Here is a 9,838-nt window from a genome sequence, read left to right as displayed (position 1 = left end):
ACTTGCAAATAGAATGGCAGCAATCTGCAGAGAACAGAGGCACTCTAACCCCTTCCCTATTCTGCAGCACAATGCCCTGGTATATGTGCCAGGAGAGGTAAATTGAAAGTGTTCTGTAGCTAATGCTAAAGCAAGTTATACTACCTTGAGTTAGGTAACTTTTTTCTGACAATGCTTGGGAAATATTTTTATTCAAGAGTGCTTTTCATCCAGAAGTAGTTGTGCACAAAATATTTTTCTGCCTCTCAAATTCTAAGAATGTTTCTGTTTATATTTGAGAGGTTTATGACTCACTAAATAGTCTACATGAGGGAATCAGGGGAACAATGAATAAAACACATTTTTTGTTTTATTTTCTTTTCTTTTTAATTGAAACTCAACCAAAGTAATTTGGCCTCCAATTTATGCTCATTGGTAGAAAACTACCCATCTTAAATTCAGTAAAACTGCTAACGAGTTTTCAGATGCTTCCATTTAATCAAATTTTGGAGGTGGTTTTTGTTGTCTCCTTTAATCATACATTTTGTTTCTATATTTCCTTTTCCACTGATTGTGGTAGGTGGAAGGAGACTTATCTTTGTCCTACCCAGCAGACATGCTGCCTATTTATTAAAATGTACAGCAGCACAGTCATGGAAAATACAGATATGTGTGGGAAATAGGAAGGGTTGCTACTGAGTTCTTTGTGTGTGCTACATCTAGCAGATTAAATAGTTTTATGTAAGAAGGTGGGGAGGTGGCAGGGGGAACTTGGCCTGTTTTCCCCAACAAAAGATTTCTTTTGCAATTAATCTGAAGGAGTGGGATGCTTATCTGCCAGTCTCACCCAAAAGCTTCTCAAGCTCTTGGGAAAGGAAGGTTTACCCACAAATTTGATCAGCCAGTGCACACAGCTCCTGGGGCAGCTCCCGGGGCTAAATTTCTGTCCAGATCCATAATGAAAAAGTACCAGGTATTTACCCAGGCTGGGGAAGCACCTGCCAGACCATTCCATAAGCACATGGATCTGGGCTAGCCAGAGCAGAACTCATCTCCTGGAGAGCCTCCAGGCTAAACCAATGTCAGGTAGGAAATACAGGAAGAAACAAAGAATGTTATGATGGGAAATAGAGGAAAAGAGAGAGAACTGAGGTTAATTCATTTAGGAACAGAAGTGAGGTGTTGACTGTATTTTGACAAGGTGGTATAGACAGTTTGAGGGAAATTAAGTTTATTGTAGTGCTGGGAAGTTTGCAGTCTGATATTAATCCTGGGAAGTCCTTCATGCAGTCTCATATATACTTGACTTGCACACCTTCTCCTGTGAGTTTCAAGACCATAAAAACCCAAAAGGCCTGACTGAGGAAGAGTTTAGATAAGGACCTGCTGAGGGAAAAGCTGCAGCATGAGTTTGCACTGTGCTAGACACACGGGACTTAAATGAGGAAAACTTTCTGGACATCTCAGTTTTGGGAAAGATTCAGTCAGGTAGCATGCCCTGTGGGGCTCTTGAGAACCTGCTCCTTTGGTCAGGATCCTCACCCAAGTGAAAGATGTGGAAAGCTTCCACGGCAACCGTAGTATAAATTTGGTTTGAAAGGTGCCCAAGTACAAGACAGAAGTTCACAATTTGATTAGTCCTTGACCCCATGGAACGAGGCTGTTTAGGGAGAGCTACACTGCAGACACAGGGCAGAGTGGGATTATAATGCCTCTAAATGTTTCTAAAGCCATGAGAGTCACTTATGCACCTTCCAGTCTAATGTAAGGTAAAACCCGTGCCAATTCTTAGCCAACAGCTTTACAGCTACATACAGCTATAAACACCAGTCTTCATACAACTGTATGTATTTTTTACTCCTGTTTTACTCCAGGTTTACTCCTGTTCTTTGGCCACCATATTTGGATGCTACACAAATAATTAGAATAAATGTAAAAACCAATAGTCCACACTATGCAGCAGTATGTACAAGTGCTAACGGCTGTGCTTATGGAAAAACACTTAGAAGAATCAAGAACTAGCAGTGATGAGCAGTGACTGGCTGCTACCAGTTCTAGCTCATTTAAACAAAAGGAGAATTTCTGAAAGCAAATGCAATAAAATGTAAGTGTCCAGTCTTACTGAAATGATGCGCTAATGTCCAATACTGACTCATTAGATAAGTAAAATTCAGATTTACAGTAATGTACAAGAGAACAAGGTAGTCCTTGTTTTACCTATTATGCTGTGTCCTTCCAGCAGACTCAAAAACGCAAACCAATTTGATTCATCACGATGCTCTAGAGATTCACAATATCCATGTTATTTCTGAAAAATGTATAACTTTTCATTAAAGACTTCCAGTGACAGAGGATCCAGTCTTCCCAATCTAGCCAGTGTTCCCATGCTCAGTTAACTTTATAATTAGAAAACATTTCTAGTAACTTTAATCTTTTGTGTGTTAATTTAACTGCCTATCTTCTTTTCCCATTCTTTGTGGATACAGACAAAAGTGTTGTTTCCTTTTGTACCAACAGGAATAGCTTAATGTTCTTAAAATTTCTTTCCTAAACGTCCTTCTCTGTCTTTCTTAGGCCAGATAGCACCCATTCTTCCAATCTCACTTCCTCATGGCTTCTACAACTTTTGATCATAGCATGCATCTTGTGCGATGTATTTCTGGCTTTTTACACCATGAGCAGGATATTCATCTTTCCAAAAGAATCTGACATTGTTGATTCTGACCCAGTATGTGATCCACTGTAATCTTAAGATCTTTATGAAGAACTTGCTTTCTGATATTTACCATCATCTTAAATTTATATAACTGATATTTTCTATACTATCTTGCTCTTTCTCTTAACCTTGCCCTCATTCCTTTTCTATCTTGAGTTATATCCTATGCTTCCAGTCCATGTCTCCAGACTTTTATTTTTACTGTTATCCTCCAACACATTTGGGGTCCTTCCGAGCACACTGTGTCAGATACAAAACTAATGAGCATTTTGACTATTCCACCATCTGTTTAGCTAATGAAAACCTTGAACAGGAGCAGATCTAAGGCAGACCCCCCACAGAACCCTGAGCATAATTAGATTTTTATTAACTTCTCTATGGTGTGGTTATCTAATCAGTTTTGTGCCCACAAAATAAAGTCTATGTTTTTCTTACTTTGGACATGAGAATATCAACAGAGACTGTGCCAAAAACTTTGCTCAAGTAAAGGTGCATATGTTCTTCTGCTCCTCATCTGTCCATGGGACCTATTACCTGGTCATTGAAAGAGTGAATTTATTTTGCTCTGATTTGTTCTTGGTAAATCTGTGTTGGCTTTGGGTTCTCTCCCTGTTGTTTTCTAGGTTCTGAAGACTGTTCCAGATTTATTCTGTGAATTGAAGTTAAACTGTCATCTGTCATCTTTTCCTTTTTTTTTTGGTACTCTTCAGATGAATAGGCACTAACCTTCTTCTACTTAATAAAAGTCACAATAGATGCACTTTAATGGCTCACAGGAAAAGAAATATGCACTTAGCATTAAAACTAGGTATTTGTCACACTAGTATTTAAATTGTGGTTATGTTAAAGCATTTGATTTCCTTTCATTGAGGAGTATTTACAATATCATTATTTCATCTTGGTTACACCTTGAAAATGCTAATAGGAATAAAATATTTAAAGATACTTTGAAAGCTTTGGAGGTCACTCATTTATGGCCATTCTAGAGTAGAAATTTTGATTCTGCTCTTGGATTAGGGTAAGTGTCTCAACGTGTCTCAATGTCTTAGGGATATTGTACAGAAATGTTTTATGGGTGTAAAGAGTCCAAGATTTTGGGGATGCACAAGGAAAACTTTAAACTGCAGATTTTCAGCTTTATCTTCACAAGAGTAACAGAAGATGAGATCCACACAGTCTAAGTTTGGCAACAGAAGAGTTAGTTGCCTGGGCTACAGTAACTATGCAGGCTCTCCTTCTGGGCAATGGAAACAAGCTGACACCTCCTTCCTAAAAGTGGTACAAAGCAGATGAGGTATCTCTTCCACTTTCTCTCATTGGCACTAACACGTGTAGTTAAGATAGATTTTGCCAGCTGCTCTAGGGAGATGTTGAGGAAAGCAGGTGATGGGTCCCACTGCAAAAATTGGTGGTTCTTAGTGGAATTGCTGCTGTTATCTCAAGTGTGTGAATCTTCAAGTTACACTGACATCCCTGCTGGATTAGCCTAGGACTGAGTAAACAGACCAGTAAAATAAGCAATTTTCTTGCTCATCATGGTAGCCTGACATGTCAGAGTTCAGGCATACTGATAAGTGAATCTCTGTTGCTATGTTAGATGCTAGTTCTGTATATAAGTGAAGAATTTGCATTGTGAAAACTGTTTATTGGGATGGGTGAAACGCGTCAGTCTTATTCCTTCAGTAGTGAAGAAAATGGTATACACCACAAAAAAGAACTTTTAAAAAGTGTTTACAGACATTTATCATACAGACAGAATTTGTTCAGAGCAGAAGGGACCTCGATATGTCTTTAGACCAATCTCCTGCTCAAAGCAGGTGGGGTCTACAATTAGCTGAAGCCCTGAAGTTTTAAAAGAGAAAGACACAAAGCAAAGGGACAAATTTTTAATATTTCTGGAAATAAATCAATATTTAGAAAATGGGAGCTAGAAAAAAGCTTTCTCTCTGGTCAGATAGTTCTGTACCTGTTCTTTTAGGAATATTCATAAAGATGAGTAAAAACAAATGAAAAATACGCATAATATGCATACAGAAAAATACTTTGGAATTATTTTCAGATTTGATACACAATTGAATGTATGCTTATTCGAAAAGAACTTTGTTTAATTGGTCTGAATTTTAATGCAACTAATTGTTCCAGAATTTCCTTTACTTCAGGTATAAATAACCTGAAAACAATGCACAACATTTGATTTGGGGTTCCCTGAAATATTTCAGGCAAATGCAAAATAAAAATTGATTATACTTGTTTGATCTTTGTTGCTGTCTTGTTTTTGGGGGTTTTTTTTTCCACCGAGAATATTGCTTTGGCTTGTTCTGGCCTGAATTTTTAATCCCTTTATCTTTGTGGCTCAAGCATGGACCAAAACTGCATTAATTAGTCAATTCCAACTGGTGTCATGAGCCAGTCAGAGAAAGGACCTTGGCCTAGATCAGCATTGAGACGTGTATAAATTAGGGTCCCAACCAAAATGGTGTCAGCTCATCATGATATTTCAGTCTTCCATGAACTCACTGACTGTTTTCATTCCATTATTGGATCCATGATTTTTTATGTTAGTCAATCAACCAAAATTAGTGATAAAACAACTTTGTTCAGCAGAACCTCCTTTTTTCTTGACAGGTAGTATTGCCTGTTCACAGAGAATTGCAACACTAAGTAAAATGAAAATCAAGCTTTTTGTCCAGAAATCAATGCTTTTTTTGCCAGACTTTTATGTTCTGACACGGAGAGTCACTCATGCATTATATAAGTCCATTGAAACTAGTTTGGTGATGTCTGCATCATCGGTTCACATTTCAGGTCTGTGTTGTACAAGGTACAGTAAGCTGTTTCTAAACAATTCCCTTTCTAAATTGCAGATGTGTATATATATATATTTGTATGTATGTATTTGTATATATATACTTGACATTTAAGCTGCATTGCTTTGAACTAAATCAGCTGACAAGCCTTCTTAATGCTAACAGCTTTAGCATGGCACTGCTTAACTGATTCATATCCAGTAAAATGGCATCTGTTAGTGGCACAAACATATGCCTTATAAGATCAAACAGCTACTAAGAGAAAAGAACTTCAGTACTACATGAGATTGGACAAATTCTGTTTTCACAGATGTGAATGTAAATTTTACATCACTGAGTGAGAATTATTTGAGCTTTACATTGAGTTGTTACTACTAATGCTACAGGAGATTACGTTGTGATAGCACTGTGTGTAGCCTCTGGAGAAAAACAAAACTGTTAAGGCAATTGTCATTATGAGTAATAGGAAACTGCAAAATCTTTCTCTCTTTCATATTATTTACAGAAAATTAGGTAGGAGAAAATCATAATGGTCTTTTGCTTGCAATACAACACAGGAATATAAGTCATGATTACTCTGAGTAAACAGAAATCATATACTAGATTAATCCCATCATTTTCAGTGGATCTATTTTTTGAGGTTTGTATAACCTGATATGCTAGACAGATTTTGGACCACAAAAGGAAAAGTAGAATTGCCTTTTGTCAAGTCATTTGGGTCTGCAAAATTTTGATACTCTTCTTCCAAGTTTCTAACTGCAATTTTGTCATTTTCAATATCTGAAAAGAATGGAAAGATATAAAATTTTGCTAGGGGAAAAAAAATCTCCTTTTTAAAAAGTATTTTATTGACTTTTCATATTTGGTTCGGAATTAATGGAAAGGGACTCCCCACACTCAAGGTAAGAAATGTGCAACTTCCAAGCGCCTAAGGGAAACACCATGTTCTCTATATTTCAAGTGCTCCTAGCACAGTTCCAACATTGTTTCAACCACTTCATCCAGGGTGATGCCGCAGGTGACTAATTTTATAAATAGCAATAAACTGAGTGACTCTATGATTTACATCAGTTGGGCCATCTTGGCTTGAAATGAAACAGGTTGTGCTGTGCTCTACACAGTTTGAAGGAGGTCTATTGTATCACCCAAGGAGCAGATCTACTGATTTCCAGAGCAGCAGAAAAAGATATTGTGTAGAAATCAAATCAGTAGGAAAATGTCTCAGCTGAAATATACTCTGTCTGCAATCAGAAAAAGAGGGCAGAAGTCTTCTAAGGTAATTGTGAATTATTTAAAAATCTGCAAGTTCTACAGCATTTTCTTATTAGTTATTCAATCATTAATAAAATTCATAAGTCTCTGCCAGCATGCAATCTGAGGCTCTAAATGCATTGAACAGCCAGAAGCTTCATAATAAAGCACTTCTATCAAAAGCTAGAAGCAGAAGTCCACCTTGAGGTAGGAAATCCATTAATTTGAAATCCTAATTACTTCCCATTTTTATAAAAGGTTACTGTGCATTGTTGATGGAGCAGAGAAAATTACTTGGAAATTAATTTTCCCCACAAGTCCAGGGATGACCCAACATGATTTCAGATGACTACATTTGATTAATGGAAAGGAAAGGATCAGTCACGGGCAGGTTTTCCAAGCTGGGGAAGTACATCAGGATGGCATCGCAGGAGGGCCGGACTGTGCTTCACTGAGATGTCTGCCCTTCCCCATCCTGATCTTCTCCATGTGAATGAGAAACCTAAGAAACTTTTAAGGGGGCATTTTTAAAAGCAACATTTATAGTGGGTGAAACTTTCAGAAAAGCAAACACATTAAGGAAAACTTCCTAGAAAAGAAATCAAACCCAATAACAACAAAAAGCAAAAATAGACAGGCTCAGTTCTAACTATTTTTTCTCATTATTGTTTCTTAGTTCTTATTCATCGCCTTGTTATCACAAACCAACATAGAAGTTAGGTTTATTGTGATAGCACAAACAGGTGACTATCAACACAAATGCTGAGATAATGTAAAGTGAGATATCTTGAAGCTGCCTGTCACATCCCAATTATATCTCTAACTTGTGTAAATCCTCCAAATGTCTTATTTTATTAAGGTATTTTAATATTGCTATGTGTATGGAAAATTTATTTTAGCCTTCAAAGCCTATCTAACAAATACCTTTATCTTTTTTAAGGACTGTACTACCTAATGTTCAGTCTTCCATATTTTGCAGAGGTCTGAAACATTAATCTTTTAATCATAACAACTTCAGCTGATCTTTGGAAGAGTATGAGAAATAAAAAGGAGAAGAATCCCACAGAACTGGTTAAGAGAATCTGTTCATATTCTGGGATAATGCCTGTTGCTCTTTCTGTGACATTCAAGTTCATCTGCAGAAAAGAAGACAATAGTTCATGACTTTAGACCTTCACTGGAGAAACATTCATAGATATCATTTCACACTGAGTGAATGGGGTATTAGATGACTCTTAAATTCCTCAGGAAATTTCCTTGCATGAAATTAAAGGAGAAGAGGGAAGAAGTAAATAACCAGATATATGCTCTAGAGGCAAAAGCATATCTGCTCTGCCAGCACAACATTTGAATGGATCACCATGCCCTAACATAAAACACAAGCTGCACTTCAGGAAAATTTTAAAAGTACTTAGTGAGGGGAGGGGATGGAGAAATCTTCATGTGCCAGAGAGGGAAAAGTTCATAGACTTACATCAGCTCTACTTTAGTCTACCCATCTCTATTGCAATGTTGCAAACATAGATTTAAAAATATATGCTGCTGCAATTTAATATTTTTGGCTATTCTTCTTAGGAAGGTTTCTTTCATTACAATGTGGGTTTTCTTCTAAATGGGTGCTAGGAAATCTAGGGTATAAAACGACATGACTATGCCAACATGCACAATTAGTCACAGTGTATTTGTCAGATCTAAATATATCTATGTTATTTTAGTTCATTGCTGATTTTTCCTAAAAGTTTCAGATTATCACATCAGTTGTGCAGACAGGCTAGAGTATGAGACTAGGTGACACAAATTTCTGAAATATTGATAAATACAGATGCAGCAGAGAGGGATTAAAGCCAAATCCAAGCAGATGTTTTAGAAATGAATGTTGATTGCTGAGGAATGGCACACTAGATGGAGTTCTATTGAGTCTGCAAGGGCACTGCAGACAATTCCTGACACACATAAAGCAGAAGAAACAGCTCCAACACTAGATGGTCTTTTTACTTTTCATTTAGTTCCTGAAAACATGTCGGTGGGCAAACGAACTGAAACTGTGTCACAGCGTCTTCTTCTCCAACACAGATATGTTAAAGCTCCCTAAGGGCCAAAAATGAATATAACTTCTGCAACAGCTTGCAGGTCTGACAAAAAAGCAAAAGACATGTTGTTCTCATGATGGCTCCAGCTGATGGTATACAAAAATGTCGTAAAGACTGTGTTTTACTGAAATTTCTGAATGTGATAAAGGAGAACAATATTTAATTTTCACTGGGTTTTGATGTATTGCTTTCATTCTGATCATTATATTCTTTTTAGCAAAAGCAAAACCAAAAAATGCACTGCAGTCCAGGGCTGGTGGATGCATGACCCGAAGAAGGACCAGGGCTGTAACAGCATTGTAAACCAGGAGTATAGTTGCACTTTCAAAGAGATGGAGAGGGTGGCATGGGTCCTTGGTCTCGCTCCTCTTGTTACAGCCTATAAGCAGCTCACTCTAACATAAGCTTGTCCAACCCCTGCACAGAGCAGCAATGTTATCTTGGTGGCACCATGGAGAAGAAAAGGACAATCTTCATGGTCACTTAAAAGATCATCACTGAATACAATTTCAATGAATAAAATTTCTACACCACCTCGCATGCCCCAGCTGGACTGGCTAGCCCCGGGTGCAGCGCTCCAGGACACTCTGCAGAGTCCATATGAGACTTTGATACCACGAGGTTCCTGAGGTAAAATGCCTACGAAATTTGCTCTCATAAGCAAGACAAACTGTGGATACCTGTAAATGATGATCAGAATGAGATTTCAGATGTAGCTCATTGCAGACCAACATGTCCATATATAGCAAAAAGCAAATCACAATCTTTTGCAGTTACAGCGCACAGAGGTATAAATACATATTGGTATGTATACGCAGTATGCATTGCATATAAATGCAATTCATATACATACAAAAAAAGCTCATTCTATCTAGATATTCATATATGAGTGTCCTTTTCAAAGGAAACTGGAGGACCAAATTGTATCTAAATTGCGTGGACCTTCAATGCAGGAAACAGGCACCTTACCAGCCCAGGAGAACCTGCAATATCCA

This window comes from Corvus cornix, chromosome 1A (genome assembly GCF_000738735.6).
Source record: "Corvus cornix cornix isolate S_Up_H32 chromosome 1A, ASM73873v5, whole genome shotgun sequence".
NCBI classification, from domain to species: domain Eukaryota; kingdom Metazoa; phylum Chordata; class Aves; order Passeriformes; family Corvidae; genus Corvus; species Corvus cornix.
The sequence above is the reverse complement of the archived record's forward strand: the minus strand, read 5'-3'. Positions refer to the sequence as shown.